The sequence below is a fragment of the Calonectris borealis genome, chromosome 4, assembly GCF_964195595.1.
Source record: "Calonectris borealis chromosome 4, bCalBor7.hap1.2, whole genome shotgun sequence".
NCBI lineage: Eukaryota > Metazoa > Chordata > Aves > Procellariiformes > Procellariidae > Calonectris > Calonectris borealis.
This window is the reverse complement of record NC_134315.1, coordinates 48,162,226-48,183,777: the sequence shown is the minus strand read 5'-3', so window position 1 is coordinate 48,183,777 and position 21,552 is coordinate 48,162,226.

Genomic DNA, 21,552 nt, shown 5'->3' with positions numbered 1-21,552 from the left:
AAGCTGAATATATTGCTTTTGCCTTCATGCCTCACATGCACCAGACACCACCCTGACATAGCTAAAGACTGGGTCTTTCTGAAACATATTTAGATTTAGCAAATTAATTACAGCATAGAGCAACAAATGTCTATACCTAGAAATCAGACAGAAAGCCTTTCAGAAGCTTGAAGTGTCTCCCAAATTACTACATTATTGAAAGAACTGTAGGGGATAATGTTTTACACATTTTCTGTGTTTATTCATTTGAAGGGTTGGATGTTCGGGTGCTTTAAAAAAAATGCTTTAGAAGAAATGAAAAGGAAACCTTAGAAGTCTTCAAAGAAACACTGCTACTACCAAACGTAAAACAGCACTATAAAACAGTCACAGTCACATCATTTAAAAGTTGTTTTTCACATAACTGAGCTGCACTATAATAAATATTCTGGACAGTAGATGTCCTAATTGTAATTTGGCAATACCCTTTGTCTGCACCAACCTAGTTAAATAAAGTAAGTGTCAGACAGTTTTTGAGTAAAATCTGCCTTATAAGGCAAAGAAAATACTTCAATTTGAGTCATGCAATAAGTAACAAACATATACTATTAGGTTTTGCTTTTGAGATAAAATAAACATCATAAATGTGATTCTGCTAAAAGTTCCAGAGTTGTTTGTTTTTTTTTTTTTTTTTTTAAATAATATTTTGAGGTTTTGCTTGGCTTAATGACATGGACAGTTAAAACAATCCCTGAACTGTGTTAGTGTGATCTTCCCAGTCAGGGAATTTATCAATATAACTGGTGAATTCATTCACAAGATAAAAATAATGATACAGTTAGGGAGATAAAAGATAACCTCCATTGCTGATCAGTGTTTGAAAGGCAAATCCATTACACTATGTAAACACAAAGATCAGACAAGCCTTTTTTATATAAACAATAGGCCAAAAGTGCTCCAAGAAACTGAAAGCCTGTCAATTTGAGACAATATATATAAATGGATTCAAATTGTCTCCACATACATCCAGTCAATCACTCCTACCCTCCAGACTCAAGCTTCCTTGGCCAAATAAATGCAAACAGTGCTTTTATTTACTCTATTGTAAGGGAGAAAAAGGTAAAGCAGGAGCAAATGCTACAATTTAGAATCCAAACTATAAATAGGTTTAGGTTTAGAAAATATAAACCAGGGAACTGAGCATTTCTGGATAGCAAACACAAGGACTGCTTTTAGACAGATACATGCAGTAGGTCTTAAAATAACTGACAGTTTTACTTTGTAGTTTTACTTCACTGTTTTTCCAAGCTATTTTGGAAACTTTTGAAATCTGTGTAGAGAATAAATTTCAGTCATAAGAAAAAACTTATTCCACCACCGCATAGGTCTTTTCAATAACAAGAGACAAGCTGCAGTATATTCAGAGGATCAGCTTATAATTGTCTAAAATTATTGAACATAGCTAAGGGAATTTAAGTGGGTTAAAAATGTCACAGAAATAAACAATTGCTCAAAGTTTGAGAACTCCTTGCTCCTGGAAAATGCCAGACATGCCAAAACAGCTTACTCAGGTCTGAAGCAAAAATTCAATGAATTTATTCTCAGTACAGAAAAAATATAACGAAGGAAGAGTCAGATTTCTTGTCTGACAGATCCCAGAAATACAGGGAAACAAAGGTATTTGAATACAGACTATCAAAATATTTTTAAAAAATCAATTAAAATATATGTCAGAGTTGGTACTAGATTTCAGACGATGTGGCGGATCAGGAAAGTAGCGAGAGCAAGACATATCGTGTATTTCTCTGAACCGACTGCTCAGAACAGATTCACGTCTAAGTAGTTGTCTCCAGCTACTAATATAACTTCAGTCTAAAGCTCACACCAAATGCGTGGTAGTCAGCATATGTTAGATGAAAAAATTTCTATATATTTATATATATAAAGCGCCTATCACCATATTGATAAACATTCTTTGGAACCACTCTGACGGCAGAGGTAAGAACAGGAGTCAGCCTGTTAATACCTCAGCACTTCTGTTTCCAACCAATTTAAAAAAAAAAAAAAAAAGCCACAAGTACCATTGAACTGTTCGACTACATCCATCCACCCAAATACCTGTAAGTGTTGTTCACTAAAGCAAAGCATGGTCAGAAAGAGGAATTACTGTTATTAGATCTGAGCAAGGTCACTAGGATCTTTTGTTTTGAATCCAGCCTAAATGAAACCTTATAAGTGGGCCATGTTATGATGTCTGTTTTGAAAACCTACAGATTCTGGGTGTTAATTCAGAAGACAGCTCAAGAAAATAGCAAAAGGTAGGCTGCAGCTTTTGGACCACACATGCTTTGCTTGTCAGATTATACTCAGTGTTTCAGGCTGGTAAACCTTATCAGCTGAGATGAACAGATCCAGGGGGCCTGGGCGTGGTGGAAGAAAAGGGAAACACACTACCATCAGCTTTTCCCTTACTGTCCCCTCCGGCCATGTCCTCGCAGCTGAACAGTTCTCACTTTCAGTAGGTCACATGACAGATGTTAGCTGCTAATACAATTTAAACTATTTTTGTTTCTTTTCCAGTACATTCCGATCAGCGGCATGAACCACAAATAGTGCCCAGCAATTGGCGAGTGGCAGATGCCTGAATACCACGTTTTTCATCTCCTTTCAATCATCCTTGACTCATGCATCCTGTCTGAGCTAATGTTAGTTTCCTGATTGCAGCGTGTCTGCACCCTTGGACTCTCAACAAGGGCCTGAGCCATCCCAGAAAGCTCATTCTTCCTCTCTAGACTTCAGCTTCACTGTGCTTTTAGTGACTGTCTCTCAAAGCTACCTTGTTATGCCAATTTGCATTTGGAATCTCTGGATTTACACTGGTATAGCAGTCCACTGCTTTTCCTCTAATTTTAAAATAATTCTAGACCATCACATAAACATACCATTCAGTTCTGACTTTATTCGACCTCTAAGAAGAAAATGATCTACGACCACCAACAGTTATACTCATCATACTACCATTATTACGTTCTCCTGCTTGAATGAAATGCCCCCGAAACAGATTTGAACCAGAATAGACCCATTCCTTGTTTGTGAGGTATTTGTGTCTTTATTTCCCTTATACTCTGAAATTCTCCTCTCCAAATTGCTGTCATGTTCTAGATACTGTAGCAGTGATTTCATATTGCTTGAGACCATTTATATTTCTACAAGTATGAAGATGAAATATGAAGTGCAACGAGGGCTAGTCCAAGGTGCTGAGCTTTGAAAGTAAAAGAATGCCTGTTAGAACAGAAGGAAAAATGAAAAAAGAAAAAAAAAGAAAAAAAGAAAAAAAAAGATTTGTTTTTAGCTCTGATTCAGGAATATCAGCCAGGAACAGAAAGGAAAGAACAGAGTTGCCAGGTAGCAAATTTTCATGAGCAAGTACCTTAGCTGTGATTAAAGGACAAAGAGTTGCAGTTCTGTTGCAAACTCATTAATAGCATTAACTCAGAATGCAAAACAGTTGTCTTTTTTCCTCCTTTTAAGCCATACAGTTAATACAAAACTCAGATTAGGTCATTGCCTAACGTGCAATGTGTTGCCCAACAGCAACGCGTTGCCCAACAGCAACGTGTGCTCGCAGCCCAGAAGGCCAACTGTATTCTGGGCTACATCAAAAGAAGTGTGGCCAGCAGGTCGTGGGAGGTGATTCTGTCCCTCTACTCTGCTCTGGTGAGACCCCACCTGGAGTACTGCGTCCAGCTCTGGAGCCCTCAGCACAAGAAAGACATGGACCTGTTGGAGCAGGTCCAGAGGAGGGCCACAAAAATGATCAGGGGGGTGGAACACCTCTCCTATGAAGAAAGGCTGAGAGAGCTGGGGTTATTCAGCCTGCAGAAGAGAAGACTTCGGGGACACCTTATTGCAGCCTTTCAGTACTTAAAGGAGGCTTATAAGAAAGATGGCGGCAAAGTTTTTAGCAGGGCCTGTTATGACATGACAAGGGGGAATGGTTTTAAACTTAATGAGGGTAGATTCAGACTAGATATAAGGAAGAAATTTTTTACAATGAGGGTGGCGAAACACTGGAACAGATTGCCCAGGGACATGGTAGATAACCCATCCCTGGAAACATTCAAGGTCAGGCTGGACGGGGCTCTGAGCAACCTGATCTAGTTGAAGATGTCCCTGCTCACGACAGGGGAATTGGACTAGATGACCTTTAAAGATCCCTTCCAACCCAAACTATTCTATTCTATGATTTTTCATGCCACAGCAACAGGCAAGTAAAAATACATGACAGAGTTGGACAAATGCTTTATTAAACTACTAATTTCAAACTTTAGTTGTGTTCACTTCCATGTTCAGTTATTTACCATAGACCCCTTTTTCCTTACCATTAAAACCACATCAAAAATATTTCCTCCCAGATCTTGTGACAGGGCAATATTTTTACCTCTATTTTATGGAAGAAGGAACCAAGATAGAAGATCCATACAGGAAGTCTGTGGCCCAGCCGAGACTCCAGGTCTCCTGAGACTCAATCCAACACTTTGACCACAAAGTCAAGCATTTTCTCCTCTGTAGTCTTTTGATCTTTCCTTTCCATCATGAATGACTAAGCTATAAGGAATTTTTGTCTAAAGAGCAGGCTTTAAGAACAAATACACACTTAAAATTTTTTGCAAAAACTAATCAAACAAGCTTTTTAAGCAAGACTTGAGTCTTACCCAATTCCAAGTAGGTATTCAAAACATGCAAGCTTATGTGGAACTATAGGCACCTAATATTGTAAACATGTTCAAAATTTTTAAAAATAAGAACTCAGGGCCAATGAACTGTGCTCAAACAGCCCACAAAGAAACATATCACATAGCCATCTTCAGTTTTCAAAAGATCAATGCATGTACATTATTTGGGCAATGAGGCAGTGTACAAGGCCAGAAGTCTACAGGGTCCCAGTTCAAATTTATTTGCATAAGTAATGGCCTATTCATCTAAGCAATGATTATCTCAATAACTAAGTGGGTGGAGGACGGTGTCTCACCTTAAACCATAACAGCAAGGGAAGAAATAGTAACAATGATAGCAGCAGCCGCATACTCTAACACTTTGAATAGGAAATTTACTTAACATGAGGCAACAGATACATGTTTGATTGGTCAGTTGTTTTTTTAAATCAAGAATAATGCTATTATCCCAAGATGGTGTCCACCCAAAAGAAACAAACTCAAAAGATGAGGAACCTGAAGGGTAAATGTGAAGGCAGGAAGTAGCGAATCAGGAAAAGGGATTCAAACATCAAAGGTCATGTTTAGTAAGGTATAAATCATACCTTACGACACCATAAACTTCTGTCCTCCTGGTTGGGAAAAAAAGTTATCATATTTTACTTCTTCCATGGGCTATTTCTGCTGATTACTCACAGTGTTTATTCTGCCTGCCAATGGGCTGTGAAGGCATTAGGCACTCTACCACCAGGCAGAGTGGTCATACACAGAGCAGAGTCCCGCTGCAGAGTTCTGGTTGAACAAGGCTTTCTTTTCTGCACCAAGTAATGCTACTGTCGAGACATTCAAAACCAGTACTATCCATCTTCTAGTGATGCTGTGATGACCATGATATGTAGCTCTTCATCAGTTCTGTTTTTAAGTGCTGGGCATTCTCCTTTATTTGTGAAACAATAAAATCAACTTTCAAATAATACCATTTGTTTCCGATTGCACTCCTTTTATAAAATAATACAAAATTACTGATGAAGCAGTTCAGTTTACAATATGCAGTTCAACACTGAAGACACGTTGAGCAAAGTAAGATGATAAGTATCACAACCCTGTTCACCCCAAGAAATTGTGTAGGGTATGCAATGCACAGTTGATTTCTATTGTGATTTTCACACTCCACTGTTGAAAAGTTACAATGAAAAACAGAAATTAGTGATTTTCATTCTGATTTGAAATTGTTCAGAAAAGTCTGTACTGGAATCCATGCTGTGCATCTGAATTATTCAGATGGAGTTTAATTGCCCACTTACTTTGTGAAAGGAAAGGATAGCTCATAGCCTCCTTGATAGCTGAAAGGAAGCTATCAAAGATGTAGGAGAAAGAATTCATTATATTCCTCCCAGTATTTTTAAACTTCCCTATTCTTGAACAAAAGCATAGACTTCTCTTGATTATCTGTTCAGACCATTTATAATGAATGTGTACAGATTAAGACAAGAAATCTCTTCTTCCTGGCTGTGCAAACACTGGTTACAATAGCAGTCCCTAAGACCCATAATTTTCAGCTTCATTCCCAAAGTTTTACAAAGCTGTATTTAACAGATCTCATAGCGGAAGTTGATCCTGTCTCCTCTGAAGTGAGCACAGCATGGGAGTGGTGGAAGATGTCTTCCCCAAAATAAACCCTTTTTAAAAAAAAATCTGATTTCTTAGCTTAACTGAGAAGTAACTATAATGCTAGGTTTTATATAAAACTGCTTTAACACAGGTGTGACTATCTACATATCTTATTGTATAGGTTTAATGTGATAGGTGTGATACAAAACTGGATAGAAATGAAATATCTTGCCTAAGATTTGTTGTTGCTTTTTTTTTTTTTGCCTCTATTGACTAGTCTTTGAAAACCACTGCTACACAACCTTGATAATTATTAGCCAAATCTTTGCCAAAATATCTGTTCAAAAAATGCCCTTTGGATGTAGGAATGTTTTGAATTAAGTGTTTTGTGATTAACAACATCACAATTTTAGTTCTTGACATATTAGACAATCAATCATATTACATCTAATCAAGGGTCAAATTTCTTTTTGGAAACTATTCATACTCCATTGTAGAGTTTTCCAAGAACTGAGTTGTGATGTTGTTATATGAATATTTCTCCATATAAAATATAGTTGAAATATTCAAACTAGCTAAGAACCTGATTCAAACCTTCTGCTGTTGCAAATGCAAAATGACAGAAAGTGACAGAAGTGTGACATTTTACACCAGCTGAACTCACAACTGAGCACAGAGCACATCTGAAATTACTCTGAAACAGCCTGAATATTTGAACTGATTATAGTTATTTGTATTATCGCTAGCATTTTAGGTATATCTATGTTGCACTTATCAGAGAACGCAACTGTACAAAGATGCAGAATGCCCACATTCATCATATTCAAAGAGCTTACAGTATCTATTTCTGTGGTTGGTTATGAAATATTTATTTATTGCTGCACACAGCTGATCTGGTTGTTGGTAACGAGTCATACTGATGAAGTTGTTATGGGAGACTGGTGGCAGAAGCATATATAAGGCTGAGAAAAGCTTACTGGTTTATGTATTCACATGATACTGTATGCAACACTTGTTTAATCAGTCAAAGCCAAAATGGGCCTGAATACAAAGTGCTATTTTCAACTTAGTCCCAAGAATGTAAAGAATTTAATTTTTAAGATTTATACATCTTTCTTGACCACAGGGAGCAGGAGCCCTAGCAGTGTATTGCTCCGAATTCCAAGATTGCTCTCATATCATCTTATTAATAAAACTGTCAGTCACAACACCAATCTCACACTTTATTATAGATTTCTTCTTTATTTTTCTATGGCAAGAAGCTCACAAAGACTTTTAATTGATCACCTACTGTATTAAGAATGAAACAATATCTGTCCAAGAGAAAAAAAAAGTGCATTTAAAATCAAGTTGTACTTTAAAACGTTGCAGGGAAAAAAAAACATGAACTGGTTTGAGGCAATGAAAGTTGCTAGCATATGGCAGATTAACCTATGGTTGGTATCTGATATACATTCTCCATTGTTTAATTACCAAGTTCAGAGGGACTCCCTACAAAAACAAAGGTCTGCATGTGAATGTCGGTAAAGCCATACAATAATTATCTTCTGGAGGAACAAATAAAACGTGTGTTCACCTTTCTTTAACAAGGGGGACTTCCTTGGCAAATGGAGTCAGGCAAATCTTTTTTAAAAAAAAAAAAGGGAAAATATTTATTTGTTATTATATCTACATTTCAAGCTAGGCAAGGGAGGACTGCAAATTCAAGTGCCTTAGTCACATCACATTTTACTAGAGCTATATCCTGGTTGATCGTGTATGAACACTTTGCAGCAGTACTTAAAAGCCTGAACTGAACATCTCACCACAGTGCCTGGAATTTTATTCACATCAGCAGAGTTTGGATCTTCATTACCTCTCTGCACATTATGCTGCAGGACAATGATGATCTCTTCTGATCTGCTGGAAGGTTTTGTAACTCTGGTGGTGAACTCAGTTCAGGCTTATTTTTACCAGCATCATTCAGGACAGAGTATTTTCTGTTGGAGTCAAGTTAGCTTCCCAGTAGTCTTGTTTTGAGCAGTCTTCCCACTAGTCTTGAGCATCTACTCCAGTAGAGCCCCAATTCTGTACAGATACTTTCTTTTTTATATTCTGCATAGTCTCATGAATTTGAGGAAACCTAAATTTCTGCAGTTACTGCCATATCCTCTCACCTCAGATATTTTACAACCAATTCACCTGTGATTTTATTTTCTTCAAAGCAACAGTCATAAACTTTAATTAAGCTAAATAAAATCAATTGGTATAGACAACAGCATAGAAAGCCTAAGACATTTCCTATGGCAAGAAAAGTATTAGAGAAAGCAGCAGTACATATCAATTTTTAAGATGGTCTAAGTACCTCAACTAGGCCAAGTCAGCAAGGCATCAAAAATTTAATATAGGAACAAATGTATAGGCAAAAATAGATGAATGTTTGTTACATATGTCGTCCCTCTTACATGGCTGGCATATAGGCTTACAAATGTAACAGCAGATTTGAATCTAAATAGGACACCCTGTGGTCTACTCTCAGTGCTCTGAGCTATCTGGTCCTCCAAGTCCTCTTCTCCCCACAAGATTTACAAATCACTCCATCAGAACTTCCCTGATTTTGGGGGGGGAGGTGGGGAGGAATAGGGAATAAATGTTTAGGAAATTGTCATTGTGCGAATTAGCTGTATTTCACATGATTTGACATGAATTTGGCTTGTGAAACTGAAGAGAGTCCAGCTGTCCCTTCCCCACAGGGAATGACAGCCTACTTTCCTTGGTGTCTGTGTATGTAACTAAAGTTTCACAGCTCAAGACCCAACTGTTCTTTGTACACAACCAAGCCAAGATTCATGACTTCAAGACCTCAGAGACATCCACTGAATAGCCCAAAAGCCAGGAGTAATTGCAATTATCATTCAGTTACTGTGAGGAAAAGACAGAAGATTCAATTCATCACAGTCCGAGTTTCTCAAGACAACGTAATGAAGTTACATAGACACCTTGGACTGATTTTCAGTGGGGATGAATGCAGAACTTCCTTTAGAAAGGGGTAGGCAAAGTCTTAGGGATTGAGAATTAGGAATTACCTGCTATATTAGCCCTATACCTATTCTTTCAAGGAGAAAAGCATTAGTTTTGTTTTGTACAGGTGGATGAGCACAAAAACCTAAGCACATTTAAAAGCTTACCCACAATATTCGAAGTAATACTGAGAATGTTCTGAGCACTGCTTATCTACTGTCTCTGTAGGAGAAGAAATAACATCATTACACAGGATGGGGAAAGGAAATCTACCTCCCTTAGAAATAGTTCTTAACCAAATGTATGTGAAAATACTCTGTAAATGTGATTAGGAAACTTATGTTCGGACTTGTTATTTATCACTGCTGGAATTAAGTCATACTTTTTCCTTTCAAGCCTCAAAGACACTGTCAACACCAAAATGTTTTTGTTGCTTAAGAAAGAATTAAACCATTTACTCACTTAATAATTCATTACTCCTATTTTGAAGAAATTGAATTTAATTTGAAGCCAAGCATGGAAGCTTTTTTTTTTTTTCAGTCTAGTGCTGACACAAACAATTAATCCATTTCTGTTCTTTCTTATTTCCATTCTCATCAAACCTCCCTAGCTCCTGACTGTGGACTCAGAGTAATTTCTTATTGAAAGACTGTTCCTTGTGCTGTGCCTGTGACTTCTGTGAGGAAGCCACATTAATAGTTTCTGGGCAAAAACTGATCCTAAATACAATGCCTATTCTCATTCTTAAAATCGCTGCACTGGGCTGTATTATCAGAATCTGTCTAACAACAAAGTCTAAACATACCTTCAAGTGACTAATATAATTATACCAAAAATGTCTACAACATTTTCTGTGGAGCTAGCTGAATTACAATCCTAGTATGACATATCGACACAACTTACTAAATCTTCCGAATATTATCAAGTTGGGGATTTTTTTGTTTTGGTTTGGGTTTTTTTGCAACCATAAATTTTTATTTGCAGGTAAAACTGTAAAGTCATTTACATATAAAGTGCAGAATATCAGCAAATAATAGAAACCATGAGTTTCAATGAAACAATATCCATTAAAAAGGATCCTGTCCCTGTCCTCTTAGTTCAGCCTACATACTGTAAATGAACTCAGTGTAACACATTTTGAAGCAATGGAAGTTTTATATACTATCTTCTCTTACAATGTTGCCAGCTTCAAATATTACTTACAATAAACATAACGATTCCTATGCCATTCTCAGAAACCTTTGTAAGTTTGATTTTGAGCTCTAAGCATTAACGTTTTCAGCCATTCTTAGCAAGTTCCTTGCTGTCCTCTTTGCTGCACACAACATGTATCTTTAAAGCCTCAAGCCTTCAGCCACAACACATCATCAAACCTGGCAAGATTATTGTTGATCCCACACACCTGGAAACCATAGATTCAGGGAGGAGGGGAAGAAAAAACCCCAAACATCCAGAAATTCTCACTGCTAATTTTATTTGGTCTTATGTATGATATGTTTAAAGTAATTTTATATATAAAGATTACACTGCTAACTTTGTAGTTCATTCGTATTTTTTATATACTATGCATAATACTGATTCAAACTCTCTCTTTCAAACAATCTGAAAAAACCCCAATTTTCCGCCAGAAAAAAGTGTGTTTTCTGCAAGTAATACAGACTTTAAATTATAATAAGTTTGGTTTCTAGTGATTCTTTACAATAACTTCTCATAAAAATAGCTGAAATTTAAAACACTGGAAGGTCTTTATTTTCAGCTAACTTACAAACAACAGAGAGAAAAGAAATCCAGAGACTTTGCCTATTCTTTTTTTAGTACCATTTCCAAGCATGTTGTATTTTTAGATTGTAAGATCAGAATGGCAAGAACATTTTAATTTCCACTAGTGAACACTATCACCGATGAGGAGGAACACTGATCACCCCATGAAAGACTTGCTTGTACGGCTGTAGCATTCTGCAGCACAGATCCATACATCACTGGTCAAATGACTGTAGCAGTATGGATTTAATTAAGTATGTTTCTGTGGAGTATTTCGATTGCTCCCTCTCACTGTGGTGAGAGGGATGCTTGTGAACGGCCTAACGAGCGCCATGCTGGTCCATAAGTTACCTGACTGACTAAAAACCCTAAAACTGAGTTCTGATAGATGCTGTAGCCTGGAGTTTTCAGAAAATACACACGAGCAGATATTTCCATATTCCGTGCTAAATGAACTAGTCGTTAATTAGCTTCTGACACCCCAATGCTTGGTAAAGATACATAAAGTAGTCGTCTTTGCCACCAAAAGCCATATAAGAGTCCATATATCCAAGACGTAAGACAACAGATGGATGCATGTAGCCATATTCCCTGCTGGCTGTCATCCAGGATTATTATGTGGTGGAGCCGCCAACCTCCAGAGCTAGCCAGCTTCCCGTTGCTGTATTTATTCAGTAACGTCAGCCCCATGTTCGAGCTAGAAGCCTCTACTGTGGCAGCAACTGTGTCATTGTTAAATAAGTCAGGCAAGGTTAATTACCAGTGTGTTTATGTATAAAGATGATCTGTGACAAGAAAGACAACTCAGGAAAAGTATAGTGTGATTAAATACAAGTAAAACACCAAGTTGGTTGTTTACGCTTTCCATTGCTGTAGAAGTAATTTTCTAACTCACGAGCACAGCTATCAAAGCATAGCTTTTCCTTTTAGTCGAGAAGCTGATTCACTCAGCATTTATTTAATCAAAAATCAGCATCCCTACAGCACATATTTTTCCCCTCATAGGCTATCTATGTTGCTAGGTTGAGCAGTAACTGAATAGCTCTCACATGCAGATGTATTGCAGACCTATAAAACATTACCACAATTTACTGAGCCTGGTGAGGATGCTTTTGTTACAGCTTTTGTTTTAAATCCAGTACTGTGTCTGCCTCCTCGGGCCATGAAGTAAGTCTTTTTAAGAGAGCTACAGATTTATTCCTCCACTTTGAATAAGTGAAAATGCGTTTTGTTGAAACCTCTTGAGAGTAAATGGATTTACTATAGAATCCCCTTTTATTTATGGGTTTGATGAAAGCATTTGGCACTTAATGATTCCCAGGCTATCCCCAGTTTAAAAAAGAAGAAATCAAGTGTGCTGAGTGTTAAAACATTTTCCACCAACCTTAAAGCAAACTTAATATAAAGACTTGCTTCAGGTATCAAATTAGTATGCTTACTGACTTGCCTCTTCAATATTTAGACTCAGTATAATGTCACATTTTGTTCTTAAAACAGTGCTAAGGGGTGAGGCTATCCAAGTGGCCACCTGAAATCCAAACCTTTTCCTCGCAGTTTTATCATCTACTACTCCTCCCATCTCCAATTTCTTCACAAAACTTCGCAAAAATTATTGAGATTACAGGCATCTGTACTACTCCCCAAACCAGCCCTATAACAGAAAGAATTGCAGACTGAAATTTATTTAAACACAATGAGCTTCTATTAGATTATTAAACTCCTCATAAGAGATTGTTTTATGTTTTATGTTCCTCTACCAAATTGGTTCAATAAACAAAATTTCTAACAGAAAGCTGCTGACACTATAACTACACAGAGGACACAATAAATTGACGCTGCTAAAAGGCTTTATGTAGGGTTAGTTAACAGCAGTGACAGCTTTTGGTGAGCAAACACTATTTACACTGAAGGAGAGAAATATTAAACAAAACTACATCAACTTTTAGGCCAATACTAATCATTCATAATAAATTACCAGGAATTAGCAAGCTTTTTAACACATAATACATCACCTACAAATCTCAGAACTACCTATTCCCATTTGGAATAGTCAAGACTTTTCCAACATAAATATTTTAAATGTAAAAAATACTTAAATTTTCTCAGAAACTACCATCCATCAGTGTCGTCCCAGACAATCAGTTTCTTTTTACGAAAAGTTCAGGCATAACACGCTCATCCTATTCTCTAGCCAACATATTTCTCCCTTTCAGCATTTGCTTCTTCTTGTCAGCCTCTTAAGGCTCTGTTCTTAATATCAGTCAGATGGCTCATATTCGTTGAATTCAAAGCATTTACTTACAGAAACTGCAAGACATGTTCATTCAGAGTACAATGTGTGATGTGCTAGTTCTTACTATATTAGTTATTCTCAGTCTATAAGGTCATCTATAGGAAAAAAAAAAAATCTCTAAGGCCTTTCAACAGTTTATGTCCTTTTTACAAAGGCAGTTCAAAGTGCCTTCAGTTAGGCCTCTTCCGCACAAGAAAGCTGCTTTCTTTTTTTCCTTTCAGGGGAACAAACTTTGTACTGAAGACATTTATATAATTTGTTATTTGTATGGATCCTTCAGCGGGAAGACAACAGACACCATACAAAATAACTGTGCATGCAGAATCACTCTGCCAAAAGAAGTTATTCTGTCTCTTAAAACATGAATAAAAAAAAAAAAAGAAAAAAAAGGATAAACGTTGTGTCCTAAGGTTCTTTCTATCCTGGATAGCTTTAGCCTATTCTCTGTAATGAATTGTTGACAACTGACTATTAATAGAAACTGTGAGGAATAAGCAGATACACATTTATACACTCCTATGATTTCATTGCAGCTTTCTGCAGTCACTACATACTTCTAAAACCTAAGAACTACTGAATATTAAAGTTGTAGCAAATTTGGCTGTTCAAACACACTTCAGCTTGGCAAAAAATTCCCCAGCTCTAAGGGGAAAAAATCCTACATTAAACTCTCAGGGTAATCATCCTCTGAAACCTAAAATTCTTCCAATCTTGGCCTTTTTGCTTCTATTTCACACACAAAAAGGAGTTTATAATGAGAAATCTTTGAAATACCTCAGGACATTTTCTAACGCAATCCATTAGTTATTTTGAGAAAACCAATCATTACAGTTCTAATGAACTTAGCTTACCTCTTGCTTCATTGCATTTATTATTATTGTTCTTTTAAAAAGATATGATGCACTCATGGCAAATCCATCCTAACTATCAGACATCCACCTGATTCAATCACCTGACACTGACCAGTCAGAGTAGCCTTGTTCAAAGTCATCAGTTTTTGAGCCATTTGCAGAAGTGCCGCAGGCCTACAATCTCTTGGTTGGAGAAAGTTTCTAAACTGCCAGGTACCCCACTCTGTCTAATATAACTTTTCCTTTTATGTACTTTGAAATACAGCAGCAAAACTGAGGTCAGAATCATTTCCAAACTAAAAGAAAGAAGCAAATAAACATGATTTTTGGTCTGTGTAACATCATTTCACCCTTGTAACTGCCTCCTTTGATACAGTTTAAACCTGCTTCCTACAGACCACTGAAAGTCCCCAGCTTACTCCTAAGAGACATCCAAAAGATAATCATGGCTGCAGTTTTATGTGCATGAGCCATTCGACTGGCCCAGTTTACAAACAAAAGGACTTGCTCCCTCCCTTCAGGCATCTTGGGTTTCTACCACTCCCCTCTGTGAATCACTAAGTCAGATATTGCCGAAAATTACTTCTCTATTTCTTCGGCTTAGTTTCCTAGCATACTAGCAAGTAAGAGCAGCAGCTCACAGAAAGGGTCTATGCCCACAGGCAAGCCATGAGAGGAGCAGTTCTTATTTACAGTGGCAGTGAAATTAATTCATGGTATAACTCTGTAAGATGCAGTAAGAGAAGAAAAGCAAGCCAGCATCTTAAGGGTACAGTAAATAATCCTATGAAGACATCAGTTCACTATAAAATAAACCTACATTTTCATTTTGAAATGGGAGTACAAGGGAAGCACAACAGTCCAAAGGGAATAGTAGAATTAGTAAGAGATAAAGTGAATGCAACAAGAATTATCAGAATTTGTTTCCACACAAGAAACAACTAAATTAATTGTTTTCATCCTGGCAAGGATAAGATTGAAGGGTAATGTGAAAAAGCGAGTGGAACAACCATTCACTGCCTTTTTTAAAATAAGGGTTAGAGACACCAGATGAGGCTACCAGGATCAGACTAGTCAGGACAAACCAAAATGGGGCTCTTCATACAACGCGGATAGTTAAGCTTGATACCACCAAACACTGTAACTACTCACATACTCACTTGTATGTTTGTTGTTTTGGTGTGGGGTTTTTTTGTGGTGTTGGTTTTCTTTTTGTTGGTGTTTTGTTTTGTTTTTTTTTGTGTGGGGGGTTTGTTTTGGTGTTTTTTTTTTTTGTTGTTGTTGGTTTTTTTTTTTTAAAAAACACATGCTCAGTTGGACAAATCTATGCAAGAAAATTCATTAAATACAAAACCAATCCCTCCGCTTTGGGTAGTTTCTGAGCCATGTGTTGTCCAAATCTGGGAGAGTATTCAGAGAAATACCACCACCACCAGTATGCTCTGCCCTGATATTTTTACTTTCCCATAGCAATGTTATTAGGGAGAGAATAACAAGCTTAGCACAGCTCTGATTTGCTCTGGAAATGTCACTCTTCTGTAAACTTACTGTCAGCAGACCTACGCATGGAAAAGTGCACTTTCACTGGAGGACATCTGTGAATCTGAAAATCAACAAGCTGAAAGCTACTGACTGAAGCAAAGCTCTTAAGCAACATTAATTATTTGCATCATCTTCACAACCTTTTATTATTAATGTTTCCTTTTTCCTCAGTTTTTCTTACCATTTGCTCTTAACTGTCAAAAAAGATGGCTCATGCTACTGACAGTTGGATAACGGGCAACCACGACCCTTTTTCTTCCCCAATGAGACAGAACCCCAGCAATTTTTCTTCTTTTCTGTTGGTTTGTACATCTCAGTTAACCATTGCACCATCCTAAATTTTATAACTGTTTTAGTAATTTGGATAACACACATCTTGGCAAATTGCATTCCAGGAAACCTTAATTCACAGGAGATTCCCCGAAGCTCTATCACAGACTGATGGTGCCTACTGAAGCGTAAAAGCACCTATGCCGCAGAAGATATATTCCCTCCCACTTAAGAACTGATCAGGAATATAATTCCTTGTAAGCAGCTGTCTCAAAATCAGTAATGTTTTCCTATAAATGATCCTGTGTTCACCACTCTACCTGAATAAACAGATATGTGTACGGTCCTCTGGGTTACAAAAGTATTGCAAGTTTTACATTAAGATCATGTAAAATAAGAGAACAAACTCTCTTGTTCGGTATGTTAGTCACCATCTGTGCCAAGTGGAAAGAGGTCAATACAAAGTTTTTTTAAAAAAAAAAAAATGCTGCCACTGGTCAACAAGCATTTAACAGGTCTCCATGTAATGCAGGGAAGCAAAAGCCAAGACACCCTATAGTACATTACACAACAGAAATCACTTTCAGTTTTCCCTAAAGTAAGGTAAGATACAGGGGAAGTCACCATAACAGTTCCCCTTTCTTTTTCCCACTACCAGATACGTGCTTTTACAACGTCCCTGTGCTGGCTGTCGTACTTACTGAAGTCAACTCCAGAAATTGGTTTAACTCACTAACGTTGCAGAAAAAAATGCCATTTCCAGTAAATATTACCCAGATTATGATTTGTTGCATTTTATGAGCCAATTCAATCAACTGAGGGTATGTAAGCAAATAGTGGAAACAGGATATGAGCAAAACAGCTAGTACTGAAACCCCAACAGACATACAATACATATGTCAACATTTTATCTCACATCTACTTTAGTGCAAGTCTGGTTCCAGGAACTGAATCCCCATTAATGTTTGGACACAAATTAATGTGCCCTTCTAGATGGCCTTTCTCACTTTAATTTAATCTGATAGGAACCTATTTTGTGTGCTTGCAGACCCCTCCATAATACAGTCCAAAGCAAATGGGGACAATGCAGAGATTTGCTTCAAAAGCACATCCCTGACTCGAGCTGAAATGCTAACGCAAAGGCACTCCAATAGGCCCCATCAGCACCAGGGCCATCGTAAGAGAAGACCATGAGAAAATAAGGAAAGGAGTTAGCAGGTGCAAAATCATACTCTTTAAATAACAGTGAACCATCTCAAATACCCAAGGAACTACAGCCACTGCTGTTCTGTTACCTAGTTCTTACATTTTATGTTCAGAAAGCCATGAAGCAAACCTAGGAGTGGACATATTCTGTGGTATGCATCAAAATATGTCAGCAAAGGCAGGCATATAAGCATTACCCCTATAGGATTACTCCGTTATCTCTGGCAGCAAAGGGGTGGGAGGAGGTTGCTGGCACTTGCTCACTCACTTGTCCCAATGCCACAGAGGACAGAGACAACCAAAAAAAGAAGGTGAACATTTTAGTTAATCCATTCTTTAATGTTTTGCATTAAGGCTAATGTTTTAAAGGAAATCGGATAAGAATTTTTTTCCTGCACTTTAAACTTGTACTGAGTAGTATTTCAATCTCCGTACCTGCTTAACCACGTTCTGAAAGTAGCTGGCAGTATAACTTCAGACAACGTTTAACAACTATTACCTTCATGGATCAGGCTAGTAGCCAACATATTTTATCTACTGATGACTAAAATTGGACGTTTCTGAGGAAGGTACAAACTGGATACTTACAGAATAGCATGTTCACAAGAGGAAACTTTCCCTGGGCCCTATTAACATTTCAGCACTTAAATCCTAAATCATTTCTGTTCTGTGCCCCTTTGCCAAGTACCTCTGGCACTTTCATACCTGAGCATGAGCTAAAGCAAAGTTACTGGCTACTTTCCAGGTTAATGAGTTTCCAGTCTCAAATAAAAAGACTACAGAGAAACTGTAAGAAATGTTTGCAAACTACTCAAGTATTTTGTTGCGCTAGCAGTGCATCTGCCTGGGGAGCAGCAGCCATCGGAGAACATTTGTCTTTTTTGGCATCCCATCTCCCCTGCCTCCTTTTTTGCCATCACTTTTTCCCACCTAAGGAGAGTGCCAATATCAGCCTAACTTAAAAAAAAAAACTCCCATAACGTCTTCTTACCCTTCATGCTGTCCTATCTCCTCTTTCTCCATTTGGTTCTGGAGATCAACATGACAACAACAGCAGCAGCTGCATACATTAGCTGAAAACATTTCAGCTGTAACTGCTCTAACTGAGACATCATAACTACACTAATGTTCTCATTGTTAATTTGTAGTGCTCTCATCAGTGCTTCAGACACAAAAAGGGATTTTTGCAATTTTACAGATGAATTCACTCCAATCTTGGTGTAACTTTCCAAGTGGTTTCCGAGAAGTCAGTCCGTAAGTTCACCGAGGTAAATTCTAGTATGCAACATTAGTCATAAGGAAGGAAGAACCATCAAAACAAATACAGGAGCAAAGGGAACACAAATACCCCATACAGCAGGAATTCTTCTCCTTTCCAATACGGTCACAGAAACTCCAACATCACCACAAGTTTTAGCAGTCCCAAGATATAAATTGCTACTTGTAATCACCTTCCTGCTCATCAATATAAGGCTTTCCAGGTAGTTCTTAGGTTTTGACTGTCATCCTGGGCCTATTGCATGTATAAGACATATTAAAGCAATTTTCTCCTAAAATCACTCCAGTGACTTTAAATTTAATGCATTCTCTATTTTGTAACACTTATCGTTAAGCACAGCTACTGCTCATCCCGTATTGGTACCTATCTTCTTAAAACATTATAACGACAGACCGATTACCAGACTATTTCTGGATCACTGAAGTCTGCAGTCACTAGACACAGTTATCATGGCAGAACAAGTTCAAGGTATAATACCACAACCGAACATGCCGTGAAGGTAAGAAATTCAGAGTGCCAATGAAAAAAGAATTTCTGGGAATGCTAGACATTCATCACCAACATGAAAGTGTGATCACTTTAGTCTTTAGAGGGAAAAAAACCCAACACTTTTATACAGCACCCAGGAACTGTTCTTGGAGTAACTGGGAAGACAGAATACAATCCTATATTACACAATTCCTAACTCTCCTATGCAATTGCCAAAAAACAGCCGTCACTTCTTCACGTACTTCATAACAGTTCTAGGTGTTCTGCATAAGAACTCTGCTGGCATGTCATGCTCGCTCAAAATTTCATAGAGGCAGCGGAGAGAGGGCATTCAGGCTCTCTCCTTCTACAACTAGCAGCTGCAATAACAAAAGCTACCCGAGACTTTCATTTTACCGGTCTGCATCAATCCCACTGAACAAGACTTTCTGCATTCTCTCTCTCTTTCTCTGCCAGCAGGCTCATACGCTTGTTTTGAACTACAAGAAATGGTAAGCCAATGCTCCTCTCCCTTAAATTGATGTAAAGAAGGAAAAACTCAAATTAAACAGCTTTATTGCCTTTTGCCTGCATGTGCCTGTCTGCAAGTTTCATGAATCCTAGGCAGGAATGTGTATGATTTTATCACAAAGAAAGTGTGATGGTATTGTTCATATTCTGCAGGGATACAGAGTCCAGCCAACAGGAATGCCAGCAGTTTTGGGAAAACATAGGAAGCGAGTAGGAAAATCTCCCCTCTTGCTCCAGAGTGGCAGTAGAAGCCCTATTTTCACTATTTTAGAGGGCTCCCCTCTCTCTGTCTGCCCACGTCTGCCACAACCCTACCTGCCCCTGACAGCCCAGTGGCCAGGGACAGGCCCCTTGATGAAGACATTCACTTCAGCAAAACTGAATCAGTTCCACTGTCAGGGAAAATGGACCAGTTTCGCTCTCAGAAAACCTACACCAGTGCTTAGGCCTCCTTGTCCAGACATGAAAGAGAAGTGCCACAGCTGCTTAAATAATTCTGCTCAGAAGATTAAGTATGTAACGCAGGCTTTTGAAGGGAAAAGCAAGAGTGGCTGTCATGCTTTCCGTTGCCCTGATAGCCATGCACTTTACGAAAGATGCCAAGTGCTATTGCAAACACAGTTTGTACTTCCATGACAGTAAGTGCCTCTCTGCTCCTTTTCATTGCCACAGACCTGTGCTTTTGATCCATCAGCAGTGCTCAGCACACATTCCCAAGGGAAATTCTTTGTAATGTACCTTCATCTTGATCACTGACCTCAAGCTGGTCCATACCCTAAGCACTAGTGCAAAGAGCTGCAGTTGCTTTGTGCAGAACTTTATCTGATTACCAGATTTCAAAGCAGCTAAACCCAGGCTAATCCACCACATAAAAGAGTCAAACTATTTTTAATGCAGGTTCTTTCTTTTAAAACCTAACAAGGGGCCTAAAATTCAGAACAAAATTTAGCGTCGCTTTTTTCTGTCCCAGAGCCAGCCTTCTACAGTTTATCACGGAAGATTATATTGTATTAAGATTATTATTCTAGAAATAATAGAGCATTAGAAATACTTAGGAAAATCAAACATACACACAGATCCAAGAAAATGTTATGAATACAAAAAAACCCACAAACACATGCAGAAGATGAAAATGGAACAGCTTAATCTATTCATAAGCAATTAGTAATTATTACTTTATCCTGATACTACTAATATATCCTACAAGGACATCAGTGGTTTATATTTTGCTCAAAATAATGACTAACAAAGACAACTGCACATAAAGACTAATTCATTTATCTACTCCATTTGACACAGAAGTCGCTTCATAGTAAGCTGTGTCAATTCTTTCTAAAAAACATGTAACATCTGCAACACTTAAAAAAATATATATAAATGCTTAGAGATTGGGAACTCCAGCTGCTGTGAGAATGAAGGCATCCTCATGACATCAGAAAGCAGGAATTATATTTCATTCACCCTTTTTGCCATGGTGGGAAAAAAAGTCAACGTGATCCAGATGTTTGTTCTGGATGTTAGAGAGTGTCTACTTGGTAATTATTGTTCGAGACACAAGCTTTTTCTTTATAGTGCTGAAATAATTGATTTAATCCAGAGGTAAAGAACTCAGAAATACAGCAGCCTTCTTCCATTACTCTTTCAGGGTGGAGGACATGGTTTAACATTTTTTCACATTTTGGTACTTAACATGAAGTCACATGAAGTTATCCAATGGCCAAACAAATCAGAAGAACATTATAATCCAATGAGTATGTAAGTATAATAATGACATAAGTAAATAAACAGTATTAGAATGGCAAGTTAGGTTTCCTACCAAGTCACATGAAATTCTGGTTTTTGTAATAGATGTCATTTGTCAATAAAGTTACAGCAATTTGTTTGTAATTACTTTCAGTTCTATATGAGAATGATTCTGCTTTTCTTTTTAACGGGGGGAGAAACTGAAGTTTTAAGTGCAAGGCATATTGCAAGTACCCAAAATAATTTTTTTTTCTTCTTTTAAACCCTGTGCACTTACTTGCATCAAAACCACTATCTCCGAAC